At 50.1% G+C, this 26,226-nt stretch overlaps 1 pseudogene; it reads left to right on the plus strand.

Annotated features, from left to right (window-relative positions):
- Positions 1–1,626: 1,626 nt before the first annotated feature.
- On the plus strand, positions 1,627–25,384 carry LOC116271000 (annotated as a pseudogene).
- Positions 25,385–26,226: the final 842 nt, after the last annotated feature.

Below are 26,226 nucleotides of genomic sequence, written 5' to 3' on the forward strand. Positions count from 1 at the left end.
GCAGCACTATTCATAACAGCCAAAAGGTGAAAGCAGCCCAGTGGCGCATCCATGAGTGATGACAACTGCAGATATGGATCCAAGCTTGGAAGCTTCTTTTTTTTTTTTTGAGACAGTCTTGCTCTGTCGCCCAGGCTGGAGTGCAGTGGGGCGATCTCGGCTCACTGCAAGCTGTGCCTGCCAGGTTCACACCATTCTCCTGCTTCAGCCTCCCGAGTAGCTGGGACTACAGGTGCCCGCCACCACGCCTGGCTAATTTTTTGTACTTTTTTAGTAGAGACGGGGTTTCACTGTGTTAACCAGGATGGTCTCGATCTCCTGACCTCGTGATCCGCCAACCTTGGCCTCCCAAAGTGCTGGGATTACAGGTGTGAGCCACTGCGCCCGGCCGGAAGCTTCTTACCTTCCAGACCCTGGACAAGTTCTGCAGCCTCTCGGACCCTCAGTTTCTTCAACTAAAAAATAGAAGTGACAGTGCCCACTTCTCAGGTGGTTGGGAAAACCAAGCCTACATATATAAGGTGTCAGATGCCCTGTAGGTCCTCGTGGATGTACAATATACTGGTACGATGGGATATTATTCAGCCACAAAAAGGTACAAGAGAATTGGACCTTGGAAACACCATGCAGAGAGGACGGCAGTCATAAGAAATCACGTACGATTCCATTTATATGAAATATCCAGAATAGGTAAACCAACAGAGACAGGAAGCAGACTGCTGGGTGCCAGGGGCCAGAGGAAGGGAGGAGTGGGGAGCGACAGCTCATGGGAATGCAGTTCCTGTGGGGGGATGAAGTGCTTGGGAGCTAGATAGAGGTGATGACTGCACAGCACTGCGAATGTACGGAATGCCATGAAATTGTTCACTCTAAAACTGTTAATTTTATACTGTGTGGATTTTACCTCAATTTTTAAAAATCTCATGCCTGAAATCCCAACACTTTGGGAGGCGGAGGTGGGAGAATTGCTAGAGCCCAGGAGTTCAAGATGAGCCTCGGTAACACAGCAAGATTCTGTCTCCAAAAAAAAATTTTGAAAAATTAGCTGAGTGTGCTGTCATGCACCTGTAGTCCCAGCTACTGGGAGGCTGAGGCTGAGACAAAAGGATTACTTGAGCCTGGGAGGCTGAGGCTGCAGTGGGCTGTGACTGCGCCACTGCACTCCAGCCTGGGTAACAGAGAAAGACCCCCGTCTCTTAAAAAAAGAAAAGAGGCCGGGCGCGGTGGCTCATGCCTGTAATCCCAGCACTTTGAGAGGCCGAGACAGGTGGATCACCATGTGAGGAGATCGAGACCATCCTGGCTAATATGGTGAAACCTCGTCTCTACTAAAAATATAAAAAATTAGCTGGGCGTAGTGGCGGGTGCCTGTAGTCCCAGCTGAGGCAGGAGAGTGGCGTGAGCCAAGGAGGTGGAGCTTGCAGTGAGCTGAGACTGCACCACTGCACTCCAGCCTGGGTGACAGAGCGAGACTCTGTCTCAAAAAAAAAAAAAAAAAAGAAAAGAAAAGAAAAGAAAAAAGAAAAGATCAAGAAAGCAGATGACCAATGGCCACAAAAGTTTGCAGAGCTTCTTGCAGACTGGGGAACACAAGGCTGGTGTTTAGAACAGTCACCAGCTGGCCCGATGGAGAACTATCTGAGCCCACTTCTCCCTGATGGGTTGTGGGGAGGCCTGGGGTCCTGGAAGAAGGGCCGTGTGGCTCAGGTTAGGGGCTTGGGCGATAAATCCCTAAGTATGAACATATCTGCAGATGCCCCCTCCCCCTCTGCTGCAGGCTCCTGAAGGAAGTCTGGAGAGAGGGAGGAGGGCCGAGGGTTGGCGGGTTTTGAGGGTCAAAGAGCAAGCACTTGGGTCCGGCCAGGTCCAGGATGAAATCCCAGCTCTTCCATCTGCCGGCTGCATGGACAGATCCTGCGGTTTCCCAAACTTCCAACTCCTCACCAGCGAAATGGAGCCACTGATTCCCACCCAGCAGGAGGGCGAGGGAGAAAATATACGGAGGAGCCTGGGTCTGCGGGCGGTTGTGGAGGGCAGGTGTCTGGCTGGTCTGGTGGCCTCCCTTTGATTACTTTTCAGAAGCAGCTGGAAAATAAGGCCCAAGTGCCCAGAATAGAAAGCCGGGCCGTCCAAACATAGGTTTAAAAAATATAACCGGGAAAAATCAACTTCCTTATGTTCACACTCGACCTCAGGTGTATTCATGGGGAAACAGCGAGAGGTCTGGAGGATGTTTGCAGCTGCTGTGGGTGGTGGTGGGCAGGAAGCACCCCCCCACCACTGCTCTGCCTGTGCGCCTGATCCACCCGCCGTGGGGCCCAGACACACTTCCTCCTCTCCCTCTGTGCTCTGCTCTGAGGGCAATTTGGCATCTGCCGCCTTCAATTAACATTGCAGACTGGAAATGGGGGCCTAGGGGAAGGAGGCGGGCGGCAGCGGAGAAAAACAAGCCCACCGTGTTGACAGCTGGGCACACCACCTGCTCCAGCGTAGCAGGGAAGTTGAGGACCGCAGAGCCAGGAGGGGGTGAAGGAAGGCTGTCTCACACACTGGGCCTCTGTGCCCTCCTCACTGGGTGCACCCCCAGATGCAGGCTCTGTCCCAGTCCCTGTGCCAAGACTGGCTTGAACAGACCCTCAGCCCTCTAGCTGCCGATGGGAGGAGGGAAGGCAGGATGCACTGCCAGGCTGAGTCTTGCTGGTTTCCTTTGATGGTGCACACCAAGGCATCCTTCACTGAACTCCCTGCGGTTACCGTGGCAGGCAGGCTGCTTCCTGCCGCAACAATGGATGCTACTCCAAACAGTGCCTGGGTGGGTAACTGCCTAAGGAGAGCAGCTACCTCCGGCCCTACTGCCAGGTTCAGCTGGGCAGCGCTGGGCCTGCCTCTCATCACGCACAGTCTTTGAGGACAGTGACCAATGACTAACCTAGACAATGACACTGGGGCCAGGGCCGATGTGTCTGGTACCTTATGTATGTGGGCTTACTTTCGCAACAACCTGAGAAGTGAGCACTGTCATTCCCGTTTTCTAGATGAAGAAACTGAAGGTCTGAGAGGCTGCAGAACTTGTCCAGGGTCTGGAAGATGAGAAGCTTCAAAGCCAGGCTGGGGCCTGCATCTCAATCTCCTAATCCCAGCACCTTCTGGTTGTTGCCCAAGCTGCCCCTGGGGAAGTCGAGTTAACGCAGTGAAGGCAGAGTCACCGACTGTGAGTCCAGGGACCTGGGCAGTGCCATAGTTTAAATATGTCCCCCCAAAGTTTGTGCGCCATCCCCAATGCAGCAGTACTGAAAGGTGGAGTTTTTAAGAGGTGACTGCCCTCTTGAATGTATTAATCCATTCATCAATTCATCATCAATCCAATTCAACAATTAATGGATTAATGGGTTATCGCAGGGCAAGAGCTGGCAGCTTAATAAGGAGAGGAAGAGAGACCTGAGCTGGGGGGTGGGCATGCTCAGTCCCCTCACCATGTGATGCCCTGTGCAGCCTTGAGACTCCACAGAGAGTCCCCACCAGCAAGAAGGCCCTCACCAGATGCACCCCCTGATCTGGGATTTCTCAGTCTCCAGAGTTGTAAGAAGTAAATTTCATTTCGTATAAATTACCCAGTTTTAGGTATTCTGTTGTAAGCAACAGAAAATGGACTAAGCCCGGTAGTGAGATGGTGTTGGCATCACAGGGCTCTGTTCTGAGCATCCACAAGCAGCCTAGGCTCTTTAAGCCTCAGTTTCCCAGCTAGAAAATGGTCCAGACAGAGCCCCTCATGGGGCTGTTGCAAGGATAACATGGAGACAATGGGTGCAGGGTGAGTGTCTGGGATGTAGGGAAGGGTTCAATAAGGGATCAACCTCTTGCTTCCGCTGCCTCTTTTTTTTTCAGGATCCATGAGACTCTGGACACAAAGTGGCTTTGGGACTTAGTTAGCAGCATCCAGGGAATGGGAAGCATTGTAGGGATTCTGTCCAAGTCACTGACTCAGAGGTGGTGGAAAATTAAGCCCCAATAGGGCACTGTTTTATCCTGTATGTGCGTGTGAGGAAGCAAATCAGGACCCAGGAGATCTGGATTCTGAAAAGACAAGGCAAGGCGCTGGAGGAGGTGCCGGTCTCCTTCAGAGTGGCCCCAAGAGTCACTGTTGGGCTCCCTCAGACAGAGCCAGCTCCATTTAACCCGCCCCCTGACCTAGTTTGGTGTCTCCATGGGAGACACTCTGCAGAGGGCAAATTGCCCTGAACCAACGTCAGCTGGGCCAAGTCAAACGGGAATGAGGTGCGCATGGAGGGCCGCCCCCATGTGTGTCCAAGCGTACAGGTGGGAGAGCATGTACAGCCCAGGCATCCCGCCTCCAGGCGCATCTTCTGGGCAAGCCATCCCCTCCCTGGGCTGCTTCCTCATCGAGTGAAGTGCTTGGATGGAAACTGAGTTGCTTGCATCCTTTCCCCCAGAGCTGTCTCTTCAAATAGAATCTCCCATGGAATCTCAGCATAAAGAGAAAGTGGGAGCAAAGATGGGGCGTGTGGGGCCCTCGCCTCCTTCACAGGCCAACTGTAACCCCACAGAGTGCGGCTGAGCCCCAGCAGAGGTGGATTTCCTGGGCCCCTTCCGAGCCTGCTGCTGTCTGATGGGTACCTACCTGTCATGTCACCCCTGATGCTGTCACTGGAGGTTTACTGTCCAGCCTGGCTCAGAGCTCAACCCATCCTGCATGCGTCTGGTGACCTTTGGCATCCGCGGGGACACGCTGTGCCGAGGCTGGGATGGAGGGAGGATTACACGGCTCACACACTGTTGCCAAACACATTTTGGAGAAGAAGAGAGAAGGAGCAAAATAAACAGAGACGTGTTCACCTCCCTGGTGCCCGATAAAGAAAGCCTTTCCGGAAATAGCTTGGCCACAGGTCCTTGTGGAAAATCCCCAAGTTGAGAGAGGGATGTACCCCCCTGTCTCCTGTCCCCTGCCCAGATCTCTGGGCACTTAGGGAAATAACCTGTTTAACAGTAGCTCTTCTATTCTTCTAGCAATTGGGAGGGTCTTGTGTGTAGAAGAAAGTACAAGAAAATTGTCATCTGGACATTGTCGAAAAAATCATGAAGGACGTGGGGAATCAGCTCCACCCCTTTCTTCTTGCATGATTTTGGGCAATGTCACTTTAGCTCGCTGAGACTTGACCTGTGTGATCCAGTCTATGGGGTCCTGCAAATATCTATTAGGCTCCAAGCACCGCATCTGGCTCATGGAGGAATCAGAACATTTCCTTTCTTCCTCCCGTAGGTTGCACCACAAGCAAGGGGCTAAGTGAGCCTCAGTTTCTTCTTCTGTAAGTGGGGGTGTGTGCTTCATGACCAAGGCCTCCAAGAGCTAACGTGACCCCAGTGTCACCCATGGTGCTGTGGGCCACGGTGTGCACAGGAAGAAACAGACTGGGAGGGACCACAGAGGGAGGAGGAGAGCCGTAAGACATATGCGGGGATAGGGAAAGGAATAGAAAGGGCCGGGGAGAGACGGACACACAGTGAAACATGGCGGAAGACAGACTGGGAAAGAAAAGGAGAGAGACAGGGGCACACCAGAGATCAGAGAGAGACACAGAGATAGAAAGAGACCAGAGAGAGACGAGGAGAGACCAGAGAGACACAAAGACAGGGACACACACAAAGATCAACAAAGGCAGGAGAGAGAGCAAAGAGACACACAGAGTAACAGGGAGACACAGAGGCAGATACAAAGAAAAGCAAAGAGACACACCAGGAGAAACATGCATACGCACAAAGCAGCTGTCGTCCTGGTTTCAGGTTTGTGGGTCCAGGCTCCAGTGAGGTACGACTACGCCTGCACCCTCAGCTTCCAAGCACTTCCCCTTGTGCCCCTGAGTTGTCTGGAGTGGATTTCTGTTTCTTGTAATCCAAGCATCCTGAGTCAGATGACCCCATCTTCCAGCACCCAGCAGGCTCCCTTGGCCCACTTTGAGCCTAGCCCCCTCTGCTCACACATCTCTCCTGCCCAAACATCCTGGGCATTTTTTTTGTTTCACTGAAGAAAGTTTTGTGTTTTGAAATAATTTCGGATTTACCAAAGAGTTGCAAAGATAGTACAGAGAGTTTCCATGTACCTTTCACTCAGTTTACTTAGTGTTTACATCTTACAGAACCATGGGACAATCCTCAAAACTAGTAAGTTAAAGTTGTTAAAATACCATTCACTAAACTATAGACTTTATTAGGTTGCCACCTGCTTTTCACTAATACAAGAGTCAGAAAACTCTTTCTGTAAAGGCCAGATAGTAAATATTTTCAGCTTTGCAAGCCATATGGCTACACAAAAGCAACCACTGAAAATACGTAAATACCAGCCTGGATAGCATAGTACGATCTCGTCTTTACTAAAAACAAAATTTAAAAAAATCAGCCAAGTGTGGTGGTGTGCCACGTGATTACCACCCTATGGGGCATGGGAACTTAATTAGGATCATGAGCCAGGGAGGTCAAAGAAACTATAGTGGGCTGCGGTTGGCCTGCCGCACTCCAGCCTGGGCTGACAGTGAGACTCTAATCAAGAAAAGAAAGAAAGAAAAGAAAGAAGAAAGAGAAGAAAAGAAGAGAAGAAAGAAAGAGAAAGAAAGGAGAAAGAGGAAAAAGGAGAAGGAAAAAGGAGAAGGAAGAAGAAGGAAGAAGAAGGAAGGAAGGAAGGAAAAGGAAGGAAGGAAAAAGAAAAAGAAAAGAAAAGAAAAGGAAAAGGAAAAGGGCGGAATCGGCAAAAAGAAAAAGAAAAACAAAAGAAAAGGAAGGATAGATCATCGCCTGCTTCCCCTGATATCCAAAAGCTATTCTAGAAACTAATAGAAAGGGTAAATTCTTCGTCTCGATCATCATGCAAATCAATCATCATTCCTATTCAAATATCTGTCTATGAATCAATCGGATCCTCGTCCACCTCTTATCTTCCTCCTCGGTCTTTCTTTGTCTTTCATGACCTTGATATCTGTGAACAGTCCTGGTCAGGTATTGTGCAATATGTTGCTCAATTTGGGTCTGATATTTTCTCATAATTAGATTGAGGTTATGCATTATTGGAAAAACTACCCCAGAAGTGACGATGTGTCATTCTCAGTGCATCATATCAGGAAGTACATGATGTCAGTGTGGCTTATTACTGGTAACATTGACCTTGATCTATTGGTTACACTGGTGTTTGCCAGCTTTCTCCATTATAAAGTTATTATTTTTCCCTTTGTAACTGATAGATATTGGGGAAAATACTTTGCAACTGTACAACTCTTGTTTCTCCTTAAACTTTCTCCTACGAGTCTGAGCACCCATCGGTGGGTCTTGCCTGCAGCGATTGTTTCTGTGGTGTTCAGATGGTGATTTGCTGTTACCCTGGTTCCTTCCACATTCATTAAGGGGAACTCCTCTCCAAGGAAAAATGGTCCCTTCTTCCCCATTTACTTGTGCAATCATTTATTTATATCGGTATGGATTCATGGATATTTATTTTATTTGATGATGCATAATGTACATATTTTATTTGATAATAGTGTAATGTACCTGGATGTGTTGTCGACTGTTCCAATTTTGATTCCTCGGAGTTACTTCCGGCTGGCTCCCACATCCTCTCCACGGTCCCCTCTTTTTTGAGCATGTCCTGACTTTCTGGCACCACTTGATGCTCCAGGCTCATCTGGTACCTTCCCTGCGCCAGCCCTGGGCTCGGTGCTTCCCAGGAAGGTGCAGGCACTCTTGCCCTGACTCCTCCTCCTTTTTTTCTTTTTTGAGATGGAGTCTCGCTCCATCGCCAGGCTGGAGTGCAGTGGCGTGATCTCAGCTCACTACAACCTCTGCCTCCCGGGTTCAAGTGATTCTCCTGCTTCAGCCTCCCGAGTAGCTGGGACCACAGGCACACGCCACCACCCCAGCTAATTTTTTGTAGTTTTTAGTAGAGACGGGGTTTCACCGTGTTGGGATGATCTCAATCTCTTGACCTCGTGATCTGCCTGCCTTGGTCTCCTAAAATGCTGGGATTACAGGTCAGTCAACTCCTCCTTCTTCCTCCAGGGTACTCTGCCTCCCTCCTGGTGGCCACTGCCTCTTTGCTCCCTCCTCCGATGTGCAGACCTACCTCCTCCACACAGCCTCCTCCCCTGGTCGTGCCTGCTCTTCCTTCCGACCCATCATAGCTCCAGCTGCTTGCCTGGCTGGTCCCAGTGCAATGGCACCTGTCACCCACCTCATGGGTCTGTGGCTATCTCCAAGGCATGCTTCTGAGGCCCCTGAGCTGACTGCTGGGCTTCCCCTCAAATATTGGGGACAGGCTGCTGTCCTCTTAGCCTGAGATGTCACCTCCAGGAAAGCATGGCTGAAAACCACATAGCAACATCACTCATGGGTGCACATCACTAATAGGTAGGAACTGAGGGGCGGCCAGGGCTGCAGCTCATGGATGGAGGTTGCCAGACATTGGTGGTGTGGGCTCAGAGGTGAGCCTGCTGGCAGGAGCTCCCAGCCACACGGAAACTGAAGCGACTTCGGAACTCTCTTCACTCCTCCCTTCCTCTCTGGTCTCCATGCCAGTGTGGCTAAGGACCACTTCTTGTGCCTGAAGGACATTAGTCAAACTTCTTTTAGTTTGTTCAATCATTAATTCACCATTCATTCATTCGACAGGTATTGAAGCACTTACTATGTGTCAAGACCTATTCTCTTTTTTTTTTTTTTTTTTTTTTTTGAGACGGAGTCTCGCTCTGTCGCCCAGGCTGGAGTGCAGTGGTGCGATCTCGGCTCACTGCAAGCTCCACCTCCCGGGTTCACGCCATTCTCCCGCCTCAGCCTCCGAGTAGCTGGGACTACAGGCGCCCGCCACCGCGCCCGGCTAGTTTTTTGTATTTTTAGTAGAGATGGGGTTTCACCATGTTAGCCAGGATGGTCTCGATCTCCTGACCTCGTGATCCACCCGCCTCGGCCTCCCAAAGTGCTGGGATTACAGGTTGAGCCACCGCGCCCGGCCCTTTTTTTTTTTGAGACGGAGTCTCACTCTGTGGCCCAGGCTGGAGTGCAGTGGCCGGATCTCAGCTCACTGCAAGCTCCGCCTCCCGGGTTTACGCCATTCTCCTGCCTCAGCCTCCGGAGTAGCTGGGACTACAGGCGCCCGCCACCTCGCCCGGCTAGCTTTTTGTATTTTTTTTAGTAGAGACGGGGTTTCACCGTGTTAGCCAGGATGGGCTCGATCTCCTGACCTCGTGATCCGCCCGCCTCGGCCTCCCAAAGTGCTGGGATTACAGGCTTGAGCCACCGCACCCGGCCAAGAACTATTCTAATTGGAGGCACAGCCATGAACAAAACAGGCAGAAATTGCTGCCAGTTCTAATAGGGAGAGACAAAATAAAGTGTGTGTGTGTGTGTGTGTGTGTGTGTGTGTGTGTGTGTGCGCGCGCTGCAACTTAAAACGGCTTTATTCAGCATGACGATGCTTCCTTCACTTGGGTCTCAACAGCCCCATGACGTATTTTCATTTTCTCCCCTTTCAGCCCCTTTGAATGGAAGTGCTTGGAAACCTGGCATGTCAAAAATACAGGAGGAGCCTTCAAGGACACCTAGCTGAGTGGTTTTCAAACCAGGGTCCTAGGAACCCCCGGGTCCTTGGGCGGGCGGAGGGGGAGCACTGTGAAGGGAAAGTGACCACTCCTCAGCTTTCCTTCTACCAGAGCAACCCCTTTTCACGAATAGGGCTTCTGTTTGGGATTTTATTTGCAGAAAGGGATTCTGGTGCTAAAAAACAAAGTTGGGTAACCCCTCATTTTACTCTTGTGAGGTAAGGTGGCATCCGGGTAAGAGTCCAGACCTGGCATCAGGCTGCCTGAGCTGGATCTTGGCTCTGCAACTTCCAATGTATTTAACTCTCCAGATCTCAGCTTCCTCATTTGTAAAACGGGCTCGTAGCAATGACTGCTTCAACAGGGCTTTGGTGAGGGCTGGACAGCATAACCTGTAGCAGACACTTACCAAGGCCTGATAAGTAGGCACTAAATCACTAGTATTTACAAATTTTAAATAAAAAAAGAGAAAGAGGTGATACCTGTTCTTAAGAACACTCAAACACAAGAGAATCCAAAAACCATTTTAGAAAATTTTGGCCAGGCATGGTGGCTCATGCCTATAATCCCAGCACTTTGGGAGGCTGAGGCAGGTGGATCACCTTGAGGTCGGGAGTTCGAGACCAGCCTGGCCAACATGGTGAAAGCCCATCCCTACTAAAAATACAAAAAAAAAAAAAAATTAGCCGGGAGTGGTGGCACATGCCTGTAGTCCCAGCTACTCAGGAGGCTGAGGCAGGAGAATCACTCGAACCTGGGAGGCAGAGCTTGCAGTGAGCTGAGATCATGCCACGGCACTCCAGCCTGGGTGACAGAGTGAGACTCCGTCTCCAAGAAAGAAAAAAAAAAAAAGAAAAAAATTTTCAGTCATACTCCCAAGAGTAACTATAGGTAAAACAGTTTGGTATATGTTCTTCCAGACTGTTCTTCTACACATTTGCAAATTTGTAATATATATGTTCGGAAACACTTTTTGCAAAAGGATATTTCACTCTCCATTCTGCTTTGTAATTTGCTTTTATCACTTAGTAATATCTCATGAGTGTTTCTTCACCTGTTCCAGAGCCTGACCACACTCCTCTTCATGACTGTGTAGCATTCCATCACAGGACCTTTCTGTCATTTTTAACCAGTTCCCAGCTGAAACATATTTAGGTTGTTTCCAAGTTGATGCTATCACAAACAGTGCTGTAATTAACATATTCGTACATACTTCTTTGAATTCTTGAGTTTTGCTGCAGGATAAATTCATAGAAGTGGAATTGCTGAGTCAAAGGGTTTTCCCATTTAACATTTTTATAGGTACTGGCAAACTGCTCCCCAAAGAGATTGTACCAATTTATACTCCCATCCCATAAAGGAGGAGAGGGCCCTCTCTCCACACCCAGTCAATGTTGGGGATGACATTCTCTCTGCTCCCTGACCTGTGACAGAAGAAAAATGTTTTGTTTTTTTTTTTCTTTCCTGAGACAGGGCTTCACTCCATCACCCAGGTTGGAGTACAGTGGCTCAACCACAGCTTGGCTTACTGCAGCCTCAACCTCCTGGGCTCAGGTGATCCTCCCACCTCAGCCTCCTCAGTAGCTGTGACCACAGGCACACACCACCCTGCCTAGCTAATTTTTGTATTTTTTTTGGTAGAGACAGGGTTTTACCATGTTGCCTAGGCTGGTCTCGAACTCCTGGACTTAAGCGATCTTCCTGCCTTGGCCTCTCAAACTGCTGGGATTACAGGCATGAGCCACCGCGCCTGGCCTGTTTTAAATTTCTTCAATGATTCATGATGTTGTCTGCGTGTCCCAGTGTTTCCTGGCCATTTATAGTCTTCTCTTCTGTCAACTGCCTCATCACATCTTTTGTTTTTGAATGAGGAAGCTGAGGTCCAGAGAGGTTTGGAGATTTATCCAAGTTTGTAAACTCCAGTTCTCCCCACTGTTCCTCTTGACATCTGTCATGTTGGTGGCGCAGTCTCCATTCGCTTCTCTTTTAGTAAAATAGTACCTGTCTTAGGTTTGATTCCCCCGCAAACAGACACAGAGTCAAATGTTCAAATTCTCCTAGAGGAGAAACCTCGTTAGGGAATGAAGGAAGCAGAACCAGTAGCGGGAAGAAGCCCTGGTTGAGATTTTAGGGAAAGTCCTAGCTCAGGCCTGAACCTGAGGGCAGCTCTCAGGTGTGAATTGCACCTCAGCTGTCCTGCGTGGAGGCAAGGAAGCGGAACGGGCTGCTTCCTCACAGCTCAGACTGACACAGGCGGCCCCAGGGGGTACAGAACAGGAACCTAGGCTCTGTGGGAGGGTCTCTTCTGAGGCGACCAGGGGCTCAGGAGCGAGGCATTAAAGTGCATAGTAGCTGGACACAAGGACATGTTAAAAAGCGATGTGAGGAAGTCTGGGAAAGACACCAACATTGTCCCCTACTGTACCCCCATTCTCTTTGGGAATCCACTCCTTCCTTACCTCAGCCCAGCATTTTAGGTTTCAGTGGAGCCTCAAGAGAGAGCACTGTCTGGCTCAAGCAATTAGAACATTCTATCCCACTGGCCATGACTGATTTAGGGTTGAATCCACAACACAGTCTGTGCCAGCGGAAGTCACCCAGCAACTGTCTGGGGAGAGCAGTACTTGGTTCATTTTTCACTGCTGTATAGCACTCCACTGTGTGACTAAGTCTGGCTTTATGTACCCCTTCACCTGCCGGTAAACATTTGGGTGATTTCTGGTCTTTCCAGTTACGGATGGTGCTGCTGAGAATTGCTAAGAACATTCTTGTATGCATTGCCCAAAGCATGTGTACACCTGGGAATGAAATGGAATGCAACATTCAACTTGGCAAGACAATACTCCATTGTTCCCCAAAGTGCTTATAACAATTGACACATCCACCAACTGTGGGTGAGCTGTTTGGAGTTTTCGCCAAACCATGATAATGTCAGATTTCTTACCTTTTGCCAATTTACTGGGTGTAAGAAGATAACTCGCCCTGGTGTTCATTTGCATTTTCCTGATTAATATGTATATTTATCACTCACCACTCAGATTTCCTGCGAAGTTATTTCTTCCTGATTCCTTTCCCACTGTCCTTTCTCACATAGAAGTCAGCCACTCTTCTTTGTTTAAGCTCTTCCTTCTGTCTGGAAATGTCCCAAGGAAATTTTCTGCCCACGCTTCCACACCTGGTCCTGATGGCACCTCCTCCAGGAAGCCTCCTTTGATTTCCCTGTAAGGGGTAACTCCTCGTGGTTCCCAAGGACCAGCACTGCGAAATCCCTGAGGACCAAGTTCTAATTATGTTTCCTGTCTCTCCTTCCTACCCCAGCCAGGTTGATCAGGTGACTCCCCACAGAATAGGCTCAAAATGGTTTCTATTTCCCTCCCTCCTACTTTGGGTTTACCCCATGCTTGTGACAACAGCATGGGCACAATTATGGATTACAGTGTCAACGTGAATCAATAACCCAAAGCATTGCCCCCACCCTCATCCCCACAGTGACTTGTCAGAGAAATCTGGGCAGGGCTTTTCACCCCTGCCACCTCCAAAGGAAAGCCGGTAGGCACTCTGCTTACATTTTCTGTGCCTGATGTAGGGAAAGATGAACATGCCCATCCATCGGCTTGTCCTGGGAACACCCCAGTAGCGGGACCGCCTCAACTTTTCGTCCCTGCTCATCTCCACCCTCCCAGGCTCACCCATAGCCTTAGAAACAGGCGACCGTTCCCTGGCTCTGACTCAGTGTACGGTGTTTATCTGCCTGCGAAAAACCAGAAATTATAAAAACTCAGAGAAGGCTGCACCTCTGCCAGAGAAAGATGATTCCACCTCGAGATACAGCTCTTCCTGGGGCTGTGGGATTGGCAGCTGCCGTGTTCCAGAGGTTTCAATGAAACTGAATGCCCTGAAACAATGCACGCTGATTTGCAAACTTCAGATGGAACCAAAATTTTCATTTTCCCCCCATGCACTACAAAGCAAGACAGAGATTTTGGCTCAGATTTTTGGCTCAGCCTCCAAACAGCCCAGTGTGAACTAGAGCCCAGGCATCCTCACGGGATCTGTGTATCGGGCTCTGCTTCCCCCTCCCCGCCCCGCTCTTCTGTCTCCGGGCCCTGCAGACTGTGGAGGGGATAGGCCGTAGGAAAGGATTAAGTCTCCGCATCTGCCACTTTATTGTTGATCTAGAACTTTCTAGACCTTGAGGATTTTGACAAAATGTGAATCTCCAATTATTTTGTGCAACAGACATTCCAGAGGCAGAATGGTGGGAGGCTGTTGAAGGGAGGGTGCACTGGATACTTTAGACAAATTATTCAATTGAGCAGAGCCTGTTTCTCCTTTGTAAAGTGGAGAAGACAGCACCTACTTTCTCCATTTCACTGTTTTCTTCTGTGGATCAAAATGAGACAGCATTAAAGCATTCTGTGGTAGGGGTGGTTTCCAGTCTTAAGACTTCTTGGATCATGAAACATGGCACAACATGGATGAAACTTGAAAATATGAAGCTAAGTGAAAGAAGCCAGGCACAAAAGGTCACGTGTTGCGTGATTCCATTTATATGAAATGTCCAGAATAGACAAATTCATAGAGACAGAAAGTAGACTAGTGCTTGCCAGGGGCTGGTGAGAGTGTGGTTAGGGGGGATTGGTAAGTGACAGTTCATGGGTGTAGTGTTTCTTTCTGGAGTTGAGGAAAATATTCTGAAAGTAGACAGTGGTGCCGTATATAGTGGGGGTAGGAGTGAATATACTAGAAACCATTGAATGGTACACCTTATTTTTGTTTCATTTATTATTATTATTATTTTGTGACAGGGTCTCCCTCCGTCACCCAGGCTGGAGTGCAGTAGCATGATCATGGCTCACTGCAGCCTCAACCTCTTAGGCTCAGGTGATCCTTCCACTTCAGACTCCCAAGCAGCTGGGATCACAGGTGCGCACCACTACACTCAGCTAATTTTTAAGTTATTTGTAAAGATGGGGTCTCTTTATGTTGCACAGACTGGTCTTGAACTCCTGGACTCAAGTGTTCCTTGTGCCTCAGCTCCCAAAGTGCTGGGATTACGGGTTTGAGCCACTGCACCTGGCCAATGGCACACTTTAAATCAATGAATTGTATGGTCTGTGAATTATATGTCAACAAAGCTGTTATAAAGAAGAAAAGAGCATATGCTCAGATCACTAGATATTTTGAGTTTTCGAGAGAAGTAGTGTTTCAGAATTAGGTTAGCTACGTATAACAGTAACTCCACCATTACAGTGGCTTAAGTAACAAAGCAGTGCATTTTTACTTATGGAGAAGTCAGGAGGTAGGTAGTTCAGGGTTGGTTTGGGGGTTTCCTAGAGTCTACAGGGACTTAGGGTTCTTCTCTCTTTCTCCTGTGCGATTCTCTGCCAGGGGCTTCCATTGTCAAGGCCAATTCAGAGTTCAAAATGGCCACTTGTTTTTATCCAGGCAGCAGGAAGAAGAAAGGAGGGAAGAATGAAAGCCACCCCCACAACCCTTGCGCCAGCTTCTTTCGTCTCATTGGCCAAAACTGAGTCACATGGTCTCACCTTGCCACAAGGGAGGCTGGGGAATGTAGTCTTTTAGTTGGGCACATTGCTGCCCTGTCTAAAAATCAGGATTTGCAATTAAAGAAGCAGGGAAAATAGACTCTGGCTTGGTAAACATCAGCGCCTGCCACTGTTTTTAGGTGAAATTCTGATTGGTAATTTGACCCCCCCCTTTTAAAAAATACCTTGCAGAACAGACTGAACACACCTGCAATTTGGACTCACTGCAGGTAGGCCTGCTGGATTGGCTGTGGCTCTGTGGGGAGACAGGAGTGGGAAAGCTTGTCCACTATGACTTTGCAGGTGTCACTGGTTTGAAAACAGCTACAGTTAAAATAAGGACAGTGCTGAGTCACTGTGAGGTGGTGGAGAGAGGGAACACACAAGTGCTTGGCAAACACAGGGAGCACAAACCACACGAAGTCACAGTGTGGTTCTGCCACCGCATGGCTCAGACAAAAGCTCTGGGCTCTGCACAAAGCCTCCAAGGCATCCAGGCTGCTGAGCAGACAGGAAGGGGCACGGCAATCTGAGTCATGGCACCCTTCCTATTGTGTTCTGCGTTTGCATTTTCTTTTACTGTAAACCAAAAGCGTTACGAACTATAGATGTAATTTGGACATGAAGGAACAAGGACAAAAAGCCAACAATTACTCACTCTGGACATGACCCTGTCACTGCCTCACCTTCACTTCCGGCAAGGCAAGAGCCATTCACGCTACTAATGACGTCTCCTGGGAAGATCGCATAATAAGCCTTGGCCAGAAAGCTGTATTTTTTGATAGGCAGAAAACCCATGGACCTTTACTGCAATGGGTTCCGCAGGCTGCTCTAAGTTGCTGAGAAAGCCCATGGGGGAGAGGAAGAGGGCCTTGAGTGGGGTGGCATGACGCTCTCGGATGCATCGTGCCTACTCCCCAGGTGTAGGAAGGCTCAAGTGTGCATGCCCAGAGGGTCAGGGAGCGCTGGGCCAGCCCAAGACAGGCCATAGAGGTTCCAGCATTGCCATGAGCTCGCGGAGTGACTTTCTTTTCTCATTTTCAAAAGATGAGGCTGTGCGAAACTTCTTTTTGGGCTATCTCCCTTGTTGTCAAACCAAGCCTCTCATCTTCTAGGAGGCAGGTGGTTTCATGGTGGCAGATCTTGGAGTTAGACAAGCCTGGCTCAATATACAGCTCCAGTTATTTATTGTATCCCAAAATACAGTGGCTTGAAACAGCACCATTTGATTAGACATGAATTTGGGTAGGTGGGCCTCCATCAGGAGATCTTTTGGTTCCACATGGCTGTGGTTGGGGCTCATTCAGGGGTACTTACCTAGCCACTGGCATGGGCCTAGAGGGTACCGGGTGGCTTGGGTGGTGGCTGGAAGACTGGGCTCCTCTGGGCCTCTCCACGTGGCCTTCTCAGCCCAGTAACTGGACTTCTGATATGGCAGCTCAAAGCTCCAAAAGATGGGAAATGGACCCAGAGATGGATTCTGAGTCCACTGCTGTCTTACTCACCCTCAATTTAAAAGAAACACTGGAGGCAGTGTTAAAGATTCATACCCCAAAATGGCCCCAATTTTCCACCCCCAACCTGTATCCATTTCCTTTGAATGTCATATGGAGCAGCCGTGACCTAAGTAATTCCATCTTAGAAGAAGTTCGAATTTTACATTTCATAAGGCCGTTTGCCAACAGGGAACAGATGTTTTGCCTGATCAATAAAGACTGCAACCAGCCAGATAAGGACATAACCAAACATACCCTGCCACGGTCAGTCCTCACCAGAGGACTCTGTAGTCATAAAAAGAGCCGGACTTCTACCACTCATAACAGCTGCCTTGATAAGCGCCTGGCATCTGCCACTGAACACTCTGCCCACATCAAAGACTCTTCCTTGCAAAACTGTGACGCTGCTGAGCTGCCCAAGCCAGGCCAGAATACTCTTTTTGTTCACATCGCTCTCCCTGTACTGGCTTGTTAACTCTTTTTCTTATCCCTTTTCTCATGCCATGTTACTTTGTTTGATGTGTAATTTTCAATCTATAATGTTTATATATTGATAAGTAGGCTATGTATGATTTGCAATACTGACTGATCTGTGGAGTGGCTTGAGCCTGTGTGAATGCCAAGTCCTAAAAATTGTCTCCTCCTTCTTGGGAACTCCATGGAGCTGGTGGCTTTTGTGATCGAAGTAGCATCAAAAAAAAAAAAAAAAGGCCTGACATTGTGGGAAGACACAAACATGTGTGTGGGAGACCTGCTTATCTCTGGCCTTGAACCACTCATGGTAAGTGTGACTTTGCAATTCCTCCCACCAAAAGGTACAGTATATTTCCCTACCATCTGACTCAGGCCTTATCTATGGCCCATAGAAGGTGCCAGAAGTGATGGTTTGTTAATTCCAAGCCTAGTCCTCAAGAGGTTTTTCAGCTTCCCTCTCTGTCTCTCCCCACCCTTCCCACACCCCTGGCCCCTGTGATTGGCATGAGGATATGCCCAGCCTAGCCTGCTGGAGGACCAGGCTCCTAGAGGAGCCAGGGGCTACTGACCTCAGCCAATGGCAGACATGTGAGTGAGCCTGCTGGAGGCCACAACTGCCCAGCCAAGCCCAGGCCAGATCAGCAGAATCACCCGGTTAAGCTGCCGGATGCCAGCAGTGTCGTAATATTTTCATTTGAAAAGAGAAGCGGCCAGGCACGGTGGCTCATGTCTCTAGCACTTTGGGAGGTTGAGGTGGGTGGATCACCTGAGGTCAGGAGTTCGAGACCAGCCTGCCAAACATGGTGAAATCCCGCCTCTACTGAAAATACAAAAAAAAAAAAAAAAAAAAATTAGCTGGGTGTGGTGGCACGTGTCTGTAATCCCAGCCACTAGAAAGACTGAGGCAGGGAAACCACTCGAACCCAGGAGGCAGAGGTCGCAGTGAGCCGAGATCGGGCCACTGCACTCCAACCTGGGTGACAGTGAGACTTGGTCTCAAAAAAAAAAAAAAGAAAAAAAAGAAAAGAGAACCATGAGGAATAAATTAAACTCCAAAGAGTGAGAGCAGTGGGATTTGAAGCCATGTGGCAACTACATAAGAAGGTATTTTAGGGCAGGCAACCCCCATGACCTGCTGGGAACCGGGCTGCACAGCAGGAGGTGAGCAGCGGGCAGGTGAGCATTTCCGCCTGAGCTCCGCCTCCTGTCAGGTCAGCATGGCACTAGATTCTCTTAGAACCGTGAACCCTGTTGTGGGTTGCACACTCTGTATGAGAATCTAATGCTTGATGATCTGAGGTGGGAGAATTTCATCCCAAAACCATCCCCCTCCCACCCCTTGTCTGTGGAAAAATTGTCTTCCATGAAATCAGTTTTTGATGCCAAAAAGGTTGGGGACCACTGTTTTAGAGGCAAGGGACCCCTCTCTGTCTCTGATCCCCAAATGCACTGACTCTTCTCAGCTCTGCAAACCTAAGGCTGCCTCGGTCCAAATAGAGGTTCCCAACTAGAAGTGATTTTCAGATCCTTAGTAACTGGCATGGCACAGGCCCTCAGCCATTGGAATACACCCAGCCAGGGCCCTCATCAAGCACCTACTGTATGCCAAGCTCTGTTCTGTGTGCTGGGGATGTGCCAGTGGAAAAAAGTCCAAATCCTCACCACGAGAAGCTGTTGTTCTAGTGGAAAGGAGCAGATGATAAACAACTGATTAAATGAAATCCATGGCAGCAGATGGCAGTAAGAGTCACAGAGGAAATCAAAACCGGGTAAGGGGAACCACAAGTTCTGGGCAATGGTGGCTGCACTTTGAGTAGGTGGTCATGGAAAAGCTCATGAAGGTGACATTTGAGCAAAGATGTGGAGAGAGTGGAGCCCCCCAGACATCTGGGGGAATAGAGTTCCAGGCAGAGGGATGAGCATGTGCAAAGTCCTGAGGCAATGGTGTGCCAGGCACATTCCAAGAATAGCAAGGGGCTGGGTGTGGCTACTGTGGAGGGAGAGAGGCATAGTGGGAGGAGATGAGAGGCAACAGGACACCATCTGGGTAGGGCCTTTGGGAGACGCTGAGGACCTGGGCTTTGCTCCAGAGGACACAGGAAGTCACTGGTGGGCTCTGAGCCGAGGAGGGACATGATCTGATCCTTCCAGCTGCTGTGTGCAAGGTGGAAGCAGGGAGACCCCTGATGGTCCACGGAGTGGGAAGGTGGCTTGGATCAGAGGAGAAGGGCAGAGGTGCTCAGATCCCGGATCTGTGTTGAAGACGGGATTTCGGTGATTGAACTTCTTTAATTCCCACAACAACCCTATAGGAAGGCACATTTATTGGATGTGAAAATAGCTCAGAAAGGTGACAGAACTTCCTGAGGCTTGACGGGAGCAGACAGTGGAGAGGCAGGGCCTGACCCCAGTTTCCAAATCCCTGTTGGTTCCTGTGGAGTCAACAGCCTGGTCTGGTGATGGCCATCGGGGCTCCCAGAGGAAGTGACATTGACGTTGAGACCTGGAGGACCTGGAGCCATGAGCCAAGCCGCAGCCCTGCTCCCTAGAGATCGCCGTCTTCAGAAACTCCCAGGCCCCTGCTCTTTCCACATTTTTCAGCCTGACGTGTGGCCAAAGCATGACAAACCTCCACGGGTGAGCACAGACGCAGGCGCCTCCCCTTTTGGGGCTAGGGTGGAGAGGAGGCAGGGTGTGTAGAGAAGCAGGAGGGATCTATCTTTGCCCTCACGATTCCTTGGAGTCAGCTGACACTGAGGCCTGGGCCTCCCTCTGCTCGGGTTAGGCTTGGGAGGGCCCTGGGGGATGTGTAGGAGCCTGTCAGGCCAACACAGCCTAGGCTGAGGGAGGTATCCCAGGCAGAAGGAATGAAGGTGTAGAGGAGGGCTGGGGTGGGAGGTGGGGGCAGAGCAGGAAGGGGCTGCCCAGGTTGTGGAGCTTATCTTAGAGGCCACTGGGCGCTTGTGAAGTTGGCTTTTCTTTCTTTAAGAGACAGGGTCTCACTCCATTGTCCAGGCTGAAGTGCAGTGGCACAATCATGGCTCACTGCAGCCTCTACCTCCCAAACTCAAGCAATCTTCCCACCTCAGCTGCCCAGAGTGCTGGGATTATAGGTGTGCACCACTGCACTTGGCCCCAGAAGTGGGCTATATTTTTAAAGTAAGTTTTTATTAAACTGAAACATGCATACAGAGGAGAGTACAGTCTTTTTTCAAGCTTTTCTTTAATCTTTTATTTCTTTTTTCTCCTGGAGATCATGGAACACAGGATGTGCTCACACTGGATACACCTGTGCCTCCTGCACCTGGGTCAAGAATCATCACAGCTAGGCCCCCAGGGCTCCTTGGGCCTCCTCTCAAGGTCACTACTCTGATCTGCTCCCATATGGTGGTTTTGTCTGAGGTGGGCTGTTTTGGTGTGTGCCCTTCGGGTCTCTCTTTGGGATTCTCTCTGTGGAGGGTCACTGAGCAGTGTGCCGCTGTCTGCTGGACCACAGACCCTCTATTTGTTCCTCCATGATGGGATGAATAGAGGGACTCATTTGGGTTGTTGTCCGGATGGGGCTCTCATGAGTGGAGCTGCTCTGGCCCTTCTTGCATCCTGTCCCTTCTTGCACGACTGTTGGGTGTCTGCCTGCCCTGGAACGCCGGAGACCTGGGGTAGATGTTCGTTCTGTGATGATCTATGTTGCTAGACAGTTTTCCTACATGGTTGTACCAGTTCATGTGGAAGGGTTTTGACCTGGGGTAGATGTTCGTTCTGTGATGATCTATGTTGCTAGACAGTTTTCCTACATGGTTGTACCAGTTCATGTGGAAGGGTTTTTGTCTGTTTGTTTGTTTGTTTGTTTTCTTTCTTTTTTTTTCTTTTAGACGGAGTCTTGCTCTGTTGCCCAGGCTGCAGTGCAGTGGCACGATCTCGGCTCACTGCAAGCTCCGCCTCCCAGGTTCATGCCATTCTCCTGCCTCAGCCTCCTGAGTAGCTGGGACTACAGGCGCCCGCCACCATGCCCAGCTAATTTTTTGTATTTTTAGTAGAGACAGGATTTCTCCATGTTAGCCAGGATAGTCTCGATCTGACCTTGTGATCCACCCACCTCAGCCTCCCAAAGTGCTGGGATTACAGGTGTGAGCCACCGTGCCCGGCCCATGTGGAAGGGTTTTAACTGATGAGCAGCCGTCCTGTTCTCTGTTCCCTGGACCCCAGTGTCTGCTCTCTGCCATCATCATGGGCCTCTCCAGGACCCCGCCCACCACATAGTAAGTGGATCCCACACACATGTGGTCAGCCACTTCCCTGACCAATGGGCAGCATATGACATTGGCCTCTCTGGGTAGTGAGACCCTCCTCTCTGCTCCTGTGGCCTCACCCCTCCTGGGTGCATTTCTGCCAGGGCACATCAAGGCCTCATATCCATTGTCAGCTCCTCAGTGTGGGCCCTCCCCTTCTTACTTCCCATAGACACAGGAGATCTTACTCACTCCCCAAGCTTTGGTCATGGCTGTATCAATGCCTCCCCGTCATGGGACCCTCTTTTCTGAAGGTCAGCCCTGGCCACCCAGCTTCCACTAGACATCCCTCCTGGCCACACCCTGGGCTCTCAGACTCCCTGCATCCGGAGCAGGACCTGCCATGTGCCTCTCAACCTCACCCTCCTCTATGCCTGCCTTGTGACCTTAGAGGGGGCTGGAGGGCCACCACGCTGGGCATGCCAGTCCTCCCTCTGTGGCTCAGCTGGTCCCTGGCCACATGATGTCCGTTCTTTGCCTCTAATTTCACAAATATTTCCTCTTCTCTCTACCCCTGAAGCCACTCTGACTCCCTGTTGAAAATTATCACTCCTCTCTCTGTGTCCCCCAATGCTGTACATCGTCAGGAACTTCTACTCACCATAAAAGGGCCTCCCACTGTGGCCTGAAAAAAGACAGGAAGAGGTGCTCACAAGATGACTGATCAGATGGCTGTGTGAACCTCACAGCCACGGCACCCTCCCCAGAGGTTTCTGCAGCTGCCACCACCACCTTAATGACAGACAAGCTTGGCTTAGACAGCCCTGCCTATGTGCCTGGCAGAGCACAGTCAGCCAGCAATCAGCCCAGGGGACTCTGGCCAGAGTAACCAAACTACGGCACAGCCCTTTGAGCAATCCAGCAACTGGTACAACCACATAGGAAAGCTGTCCAGCAGCATCGGTCGTCACAGGACAATTAGAAACAGATCTTTTTAAAAAATAATCGAGCTTTGAGTGTTCTTCAAAGGACAAAGATTGGGAGTGCAGTTGCCAACTGAGCTAACCAGGGCAAGGAAAATTCTGAAAACGTCACCACCCCTGAAGTCTTTCCAAGGTTGTACCACCTGATCCCAGATGGTGAAATTACCAGCATCAAAATCAGTCAAGTGGATCCCAATGAAAGCCTCTCCATTATGCTGATGGGAGGCAGTGAAACCTCCCTGATCTGTATCATCCAACACATTTATCATGATGGGGTAAATGCCAGAGATGGCCAACTACTGCCAGGAGACATCATCCTAAACGTCCACAGGTTGGACATTAGCAATGTCTCTCACAACTATGCCTTGCATCTCCTGCAGCAGCCCTACCAGGTGCTGTGAATGACCATGCTGCACAACCAGAAGTTCTGCAGCAGGAACAGTGGACAGGCCCTGGGTGCCTACAGACCCCAGGATGACAGCTGTCATGTGATGTGCAACAAAAGTAGCCCCAAGGAACAGCTTGGAATGAAATTGGTGTGCAAGGTGGATGAGCCTGGGGTGTTTACCTTCAACGTGCTAGATGGTGGTGTGGCTGATTGACATGGTCAGCTGGAGGAGAATGATTTGTGTGTTAGCCATCAATGGACATGACCTTCAGTATGGCAGCCCAGAAAGTGCTGCTTATCTGATTCAGGTATTGCTGGCCCTCTTCGCCACTGTATGGACTCATGCAATGCCAAGAAGGTAGAAAGCTGCACTATGACCCAGTGTCCAGCTCTGAAAAATGCTGCTCCTTACGTGGTGGCATGTTTGACTCCTACATCTCTGCTCTGGGAAGTTGCTGGCCTATGTTGCATCCTGATAGTACCAGCAGTTTTTATCAGTCATAACGATGGCAGCAGTGGGCTGTCTGGAGCAGCTGCTGCCATCACTCCGACTACAGCAGGGAGGCACAGCTGGGACTGCACACTCCCTGGAGCTGGTGGGAGCCTGAGACAAGTGGAAGCCCCATCCCTTCTAAGTTGGTGGGGCAGGAGCTCCCTGGGTGCAGCCACAACTGCCCAAACCATGGCTGCAGACCTGGGCCTCCTGGGCCATGGAGCAGGCAGGGCTCCCCCCACCCAGGTGCAGTTGCAGTCCACCCAAACCACTGCTGTTGGTATCCCTGCACTCTTGGGGGCCCAGGAAGGCTCCCCCTGCCCTAGCAGGCTCAGAAGTACCTGGCTTCTCCCTGCTGTTGGTGCCCACTTTGATCTTGGAGCAAAGTTGGGGCCAAGCCTGGGCACTGTCAAGGCCTGACCAGGTGTGCACACACTCAGTGCAATGCTGACATGCCAGTCCCCTGCTGCCTCAGCCGTCTCCAAACGTTGGGCACCAACAAGCATAGGAGAGAAGCCAATGGGGTGCAAAGGGCGACTCAGTACTGGCCTGCAGGTTCCCCCTCGGCACCTACAGCTTGGCCACCATGAATGGCAGCAGGAGGCAAATAGGTTCCTGGGTGGAAGAGGGTGAGTCTCTGGTGACACCTTACCTTCAGGCCAGGGAGGGCCGGGAGGCTAGGGACCAGGCTACCAGTTCCATGGACCAGAGTGGGAACTTGTGGTGCCTTTTCCAGACCCACCCATGGCTGCCCATGGACCAATTGGCACACACTTCCTCCCTCTGAGGCCCATAAAAATCCCAGGCTCAGCCAGAGCTGAGTAGATGTCGGGAGAACCAGCTGCAGAGAGAAGATACCCACTCCAGTGTCTCCTTTCTGCTGAAAGCTTCAGAGAACGATGGGATGACCTGCCTGCAGAAGGAGCTACTCACTCCAGGGCCTCCTCTGAGCTATTCTATCACTCAATAAAGCTCCTCTTCACCTTGCTCACCCTCCACTTGTCCACATACCTTATTCTTCCTGGATGTGGGACAAGAACTTGGGACCTGCTGAATGTCAGATCTGAAAGGGCTATAACACAAACAGAGCTGAACATCGCCCCTTGTTTGAGACATTGCCGGTGAGGAGAAGGAGAGAAGAGCTGTAATCCTTCAGCGATCCCAGACCTGGGAGCTCCCTGAGCCAGGCTGTGACTCGCTCTTTGGGATCCTGCAGTTCCTGGAGTCTCCAAGCTTCCAGGGACCACCATGTCCCCCGGTGGCAGCCATGGAAGCTGCTTGCATTGCACCTGGTCCAGCTGCAGCCTCACAGAGAGCCTGTACCCATGCTGGCACCTGGAGCTGCCCACCTTGCTGTAGCAGCCGGCATGCCTGACTGTACGCAGTGACCAGATCCCATGCTCATTCACTCACACACCCCTCACTGCTCCATGCCTGGCTAGCCCTTGCCAGGCATGGGATCCAGGCTAGTAACGTGAGCTGGCACAGCCTGCCAGGCCAAGTGGGCAGAATGAGCCCAGAGGGTCCAAGCAAAACTCAGGCAAAAGGTGCCACTGGCCACAGAGGTTTCTGACCAGAAAAGCAACACCTCAGGGATCCCATAACATTTTGGAGGGCTTGTCCAGGATCTGCAGAAGGGTGAGTGAAAGCAGATATAATCTTTCTGTCCTTTTTTCAAAGTCTCTAAACTCCATTATAGTCAAAATGAAAGAAAAATACCAGGCCTCTATCAGCCACTTAAAAGCCACTAGTGTGGCTGCCAGACTTAGGACACAGAGGACAGGCTTGCTGGAGAGTACACTGTCAGTCCTCCATTATTCTTGGATGTTGGGAATGTTGGCTTTGTTCCAACCCCGTTTTCTTTCACAGAGATCTAGCCGTTGTGTGGGAACAGAAGGAGGTCTTGAGGCAACTGAGGGTATCTGACCAAGGCTACCCCTTGGCCTAATTCAAAGGCCCCTGGATTAACTCCAGTCCCTGACCACCTGTTACAGTGTCAGCACTAGGACCTCCAGTCTTTCCTATTGTTCTTTCTTTCAGGATGTCAAGGTTCCTATTTCTTCTTTATGTACAATGTTAAATGTTAAGGATGTTGCCAGGTGCAGTGGCTCACACCTGTGCCAGCACTTTGGGAGGCTGAGGTGGGTGGATCACCTGAGGTCAGGAGTTCAAGACCAGCCTGGCCAGCATGGCAAAACCCCATCTCTACTACAAATACAAAAAAATTAGCCCAGCATGGTGGTGCCTGTAATCCCAGCTACTCAGAAGGCTGAGGCAAGAGAATCGCTTGAACCCGGGAGGCAAAGGTTGCAGTGAGCTGAGATTGCAGCACTGCATTCCAGCCCGAGTGACAGAGCAGGACTCGGTCTCAAAAAAAAAAAAAAATGTTAAGGATGTTGTTGCAAACCAGAGATATTACTGGATTGAATGAGCATTTGGCTTAGTCATCAAAAGTCTAAAATAGAAGGTTAAGAGTAGCACAGAAGCCAAGTGTGCCTTCGTATCTGTACATAAATTTGTAGTAAAAATGTTCTTGTTCCTTGGGTGACAACTTAGTGCCAAGCACCTTGAGGCACAGAAAAGAAGCATGGCCTCAGGAAGGAAGCCTTTCTGTAAATGCAGGAGAAGATGGTCCATGTTCCCATATGTGCAGGCCTTCTTTGCCTTGCAGGGTAACCCAGACTTTTCTGATGTTGTAGGATTGATTCAGCCCTCCTACCGGCCATCTCAGGAGAAGCTGCAAGGGGCAATTCCAGGGAAGCAAACCCCAGAAGTACCTCCAGCAGGAGAATCAACCCCCTCTGCTCCTCCCTATCCAGGTTCTCTCTGAAGCTTGCCACAGCCTAGGAATCCTCATTTTAGGCAGGTCCCAGTCTCAAATGCCCCTACAACAGATGCCTGGTGAATATGGCCCCTTTTCTCTACAAGACTTAAAGGTACAGGTCCCCTTTTCTCTACAAGACTTAAGGCGAATTAAGGGGGATCTTGGCAAGTTTTCAGGCAGCCCTGACAGGGATCTAG

Source organism: Papio anubis, chromosome 17 (genome assembly GCF_008728515.1).
Source record: "Papio anubis isolate 15944 chromosome 17, Panubis1.0, whole genome shotgun sequence".
NCBI lineage: Eukaryota > Metazoa > Chordata > Mammalia > Primates > Cercopithecidae > Papio > Papio anubis.